This window comes from Gossypium arboreum, chromosome 7 (genome assembly GCF_025698485.1).
Source record: "Gossypium arboreum isolate Shixiya-1 chromosome 7, ASM2569848v2, whole genome shotgun sequence".
Taxonomy (NCBI): Eukaryota; Viridiplantae; Streptophyta; class Magnoliopsida; order Malvales; family Malvaceae; genus Gossypium; species Gossypium arboreum.
The window spans coordinates 33,787,179-33,792,836 of record NC_069076.1 but is presented as its reverse complement, the minus strand read 5'-3'; positions in this window follow the sequence as shown (position 1 = coordinate 33,792,836).

Sequence of the window (5,658 nt, the reverse complement as noted above, 5' to 3'; positions counted from 1 at the left end):
GCATGCTGAAAATATATGGCACTAAGTGTGCATGCTGGAAATATATGGCACTAAGTGTGCATGCTGGAAATATCTGACCTTTGGGTGTGCGAGCTCGAAGGGTATGGCACTAAGTGTGCGGGTTTAAAATTGTACAGCACTAAGTGTGCGAGTTTGATTATATAGCACTAAGTGTGCGAGTTGAATACATATAGCACTAAGTGTGCGGATTCACTATATGCTCTTGCATTACAATTGGCACTGAGTGTGCGACATCATCGAGCTAATCCCGGACAGCGGATCGGGTAAGTACCTTGAGCTCATGACGAATAGAAAATACGTTCATGCTCGGGGTTAGTGTGTGATGATTGAAATTGTATGATTATGGTGGAAATGAGTTAGTGTGTGAAAATGCCTCAAATATCTTGTTGTATAGAATATGAAATGTGGATGTATGACTTGGTATGAGATTGAACCGAAGGTCCGAGGATTTATGGTATAGTTTCAATATGGATGAGTACCTAGCCTCGTTTATTGTTCATGTTGTGATAACTTTATCAATGGATGATTGTTGAATGCTTATGACTTACTGAGTTATAAACTTACTCGGTGTTTTCTTGTCACCCATTTTAGGTCTCTCGGACTCGTATTGTTTGCGTGATCGGAACCGTCGTTGAAGTCATCACACCGGCTGAAATCTTTTGGTATTGTCTTCGTTGTTGAAGAACATTTGGCATGTATAGGCTATTATATTTTGTTGAACTGTGGGTTGTAAACTTTAAGCCATATGAAAATGGCCTATGCGGTCGTCGAGTGGGATGCTAGAACCTATAGCCACGAGTCTTAGAAACTTTAAATTTTAATAAGGTGGCCATAATTTGTGTCATGTATGATGGATGATTAAGGCCAAGGAAAGATTCATGAAATTGGCATAGTCTACTGCAGTAACTGTTGCGGACAGCAGCAGTGAGATGAGATTGAAAAATCACTAAAAATAGTAGAAGTAGAATTAAATAGTGAGTAAATTATGAAATTGAACCTTGATGAATCTATTTTTATATGGATGAAACGAAACGACCATATGAGCAGTATACTGAGGAATATTAAAGTTCTCGTGAGACAGGGCCAGAACGGTTTCTGGGTCCCCTGTCACAACTTTGAAAATTTACCATAAATTATCTAGAAACAATTAGAAGTCATGTCTTATATGAATAGATTCCCCTTTGAGTCTAGTTTCATTAGGAACAAACGGTATGAGCATCAGAGCTCTGTACGAGATGATATTCAAGTTGTAACACACAAAGGTCAGTGTAGTCGACCCCTGTAACATGGGTGACTTTAACTAATAAACTGTACCAATTGGCCCGACCAAAAATTCTAGAAATAAATCCATGGATGGATATATGAGTCTAAATTCAGGGACAATTTACGGAATCAGTTTCTGAGTTTTGGAACTCGAGATATGATTTTTAAGGCGACAGTGACGCAGTTTTCCAGCCTGTCTGGAAATGCCAAATTGGTTGGTACCTTGAGAGGATTTGGCCCGTTAACCCCTCGTGTCCGACACCGGCGACGGTCACGAGTATGGGGTGTTACATAACTCACGGCAATTGCAAGAAAAGAAAAAAAGATGAATACTCCCTCTTCCTTCCTTATTTTATTCATCTTTTCTTTTTAATTCCTTTCTTTAATTTATTTTAATTGCTAACTAATAAAGAATTGCATTGAAATTCAACCTAGTGGATGGGCATCATGGCTTGGCCGGCCACTACTTGGGTTTTTGGGCAATTTGACATGCAAACCCAAGTTTCCTCACTTTGTTATTATTTGGTCCTTACATATCCCCCTATCATATTTTCTTAAGTTCTCAACTAAGTCAATCACATGAAATTCACATTCATAAGTCTAAATTAAAACATCAAATTTTCACACATGCACTAATACTCATAGAGGATATGCAACCAAATTTTTAAATAAATTTTGGGACTCGGTCTTGTGGCCTCGAAACCACATTCTGACTAGGGTCGAATTAGGACTATCACAATAGTCGATGCACAACCTCATGGTTCCGTCCTTCTTTTTCACAAACAATACTGGTGCACCCCAAGGCGAGAAACTCGGTCGAGCGAAACCTCTATCCATCAACTCTTGCAACTGAGTTTTTAATTCTTTCAATTCCGTTGGTGCCATACGATACGGAGCTATCAAAATCGATGTAGTCCCAGGTACAAGTTCGATGCCAAACTCTACTTCCCGAACAGGTGGTAACCTCGGTAATTCTTCGGGAAAAATATCCGGATATTCACAAACCACTGGTACCGATTCAAGTTTCTTTCCTCATTTTTCATTATCAAGCACGTATGCAAGATACGCTTCACACCCCTTTCTCACATATTTTTGAGCTAACATCGAGGATATTATTGTTAGCAATCCATTCAAGACAGTAGACTCAACTCGGATTATCTCATTATTTGCACACCTCAAATCAATAGTCTTGCTTTTGCAATTCACAACCGCATCATGCACGGTCAACCAATCCAAACCGAGAATAACATCAAATTCATCAAGCGGTAAAAGCATCAAGTCCATGGAAAGCGGGAACCTCGAATTACTAGGGACATTTTTACACACCTTATCAACAAGCACACAATGACCCAAGGGATTCGACACTCTAATAACGAACTCGAGAGACTCAACGGTAAAGTCTTCTTTGGATGCTAAAGTCTCACATATATAAGAATGAGTAGAACCGTGGTCAATCAATGCAATCACATTAGTATCAAAGAGAGTGAATGTACGGTAATAACATCGGTGAAGAAGCATCCTCGCGTGCACGTATAGCATAAGCTCTGGCAGAGCACGAGCCTCGAATCTGGTGGTAACATCTCTAGCTCCTCTCGACCGCCACTAGCATTCCCCGCATTTTTAGATGGTCTACCTCGAGCAGTAGTAGCACCCGGTTTCCCACTCTGATTTACATTCTGTTCAGACAATCTCGGGCAATCTTTAATAAAGTGGTCAACTGATCCGCACTTGTAACAGGAGCGGTCATGGAATCTACAACTCCCCGAATGCCATTTACCACAATATTGGCACTCTATTCTGCCTCGACAATCATTTCCAACACTGGCGACCGAAGTAACTCACAGGGGGTCGATCACGGTCTCGTCTAGAAAAGCCCGACGTGTCTCTAGGTCGGCCTAAATCATCTCTAAATTTCTTCGATGACTGTTGAAAGGGCTTTTCCGAAGATCTCTTACGAAACTCCTTTGCTCCCATATCAGCTTTTCTTTTCTCCTTTTTGAGCTCTTCGGCTTTGCAAGCTCGCTCGACAAGTACCACAAATTCTCTGATTTCTAAAATGCCAACATACAGCTTTATATCATCGTTCAGTCCATCTTCGAAATGTTTACACATCACAGCTTCTGAAGAAATGCATTCTCGCGCATACCAGCTAAGCCTTACAAACTTTCGTTCATAATCAGTAACCGACATGGAACCTTGTTTAAGTTCAAGAAATTCTTTTCGTTTTTGATCAATGAATCTCTGGCTGATATACTTTTTTCGAAACTCGGTTTGGAAAAACTCCCAAGTTACTTGCTCTCTGGGCACAACAGAAATCAACGTATTCCACCAATAGTAGGCAGAATCACGTAGCAAGGAGATCGTACACTTTAGGCATTCATCGGGTGTGCAAGATAGTTCATCAAGTACCCGAATAGTGTTGTCCAACCAAAATTCAGCTTGCTCGGCACCGTCGCTGTCTGTAGCTTTAAATTCAGTAGCCCCGTGTTTTCGGATTCGATCAACTGGGGGCTTATTTAACCTTATCTGGTCAGTTACCGGAGGTATCGCAGGTGCAGGGGTTGTATTAGTCGGAAATGGGGGTTGTGGAACAGCCGTATTAGTTCGAATGTATTGGTTGAACCAATCATTCATTACGCTATAAAAAGCCTGTCTAGCTTCGTCATTCTGATTACTAGCAATAGGTTGAGAGTCCACCGGCGCTGTCCCTTCTGCGGGAGCAAGCGCGACACTCTCAAGATCATCAGCTACCGCTCGGTTGGGATCGGGATCCATTACTATAAACAAACACATTTTAACTGTCAGAAATCACCACACTATCAAATAGACACACAATGGCATGTATAGCTAGACCCGAACGTATTACGGTAGTCCTAGAATCGACTAAACCGTAGCTCTGATACCAATAAAATTGTAACGCCCCGCACCCGAGACCGTTTCCGGAGTCGAACACGAGGTGTTAACGAACTTAATTCATTTATTTACACAGTTCATTTTAAAATTTCCAGACAAGCTGGCTAACTACGTCACTGTCACCTTAAAAATCATATCTCGAGTTCCAGAACTCGAAAACTGATTCCGTAAATTTTCCCTGAAACTATACTCATATATCCATCTACAGATTTTTTTTCTAGAATTTTTGGTCGGGCCAATTAGTACAGTGTATTAGTTAAAGTCTCCCCTGTTTCAGGGTTCGACTACTCTGACCTTCATGCATTACGACTTGGATATCTCCCCGTACAGGGATTCAATACATATACCGTTTGTTTCTAATGAAACTAGACTCAAAAAGGAATCTTTACATATAAAGCAGGACTTCTGATTATTTCTGGTTAATTTATGGTAAATTTCCAAAGTCAGAACAGGGGATCCAGTAACCTTTCTGGCCCTGTTTCACAAAAACTTAAATATCTCATAAAATACGGCTCATATGGTCATTTCGCTTCTTCCATATGAAAATAGACTCATCAAGGTTCGATTAAATAATTTATTCATTATTTAATTACATTCCTACTATTTTTAGTGAATTTTCAAACTCACATCACTGCTGCTGTCAGCATCTATTTTAAGGTAAATTTCACCTATTTCATAGTTTCCATGATTCAACTAGCCATTGGACATACATAGCACCAAATATGATCGTGATTAACCATTCCAATGGCTAATCATTGCCAAGCATTTCCACACCTCTCAATAACCATATATATACAAAATGATTTTAATACTATGCTCAAAATATTTAAGCCATTTTCGCATGGCTATCCGAATATATACACATTACCAAAGGTACTTGATTAACAACAAAGGTTAGTCCTATACATGCCATTATCAACATTTAACTAAAAGAGTACCAAAAGGGCTTAGATAGTGTGGACGACTTCGACTTCGACAATCCCGAGTCCGATAGCTGACGAACAAAATCTATAAAACAGAGAATCAAAGAAACAGAATAAGCATTTAATGCTTAGTAAGTTTTGAGTAATGAAATTAGTTACGACTAAAGTATAACGTTCATATGGTTAAATGAATAATTTCATATATGCATATTCTCAAAATCATACTTACTCCACGCTTCAACCAATATATTCATACACAAGGTATCAAACCTAACTAAAGGTCGTTTGGATTTTATGAGCGTATTAATTGAAATTATTACAGCAAGGTCGCTCACTTCCAAACCCAAGTACCTTCGGGATTTAGCCGGATATAGCAACTCGCACAAATGCCTTCGGGTCTTAGCCCGGATATAGTCACTAGCACAAATGCCTTCGGGACTTAGCCCGGATATCATTTGAATAATCATGCACAAATATCAATAAATCATGACACATCCATATTTCATTTTCATTACTAAAGCTCAAACACAAGACACTT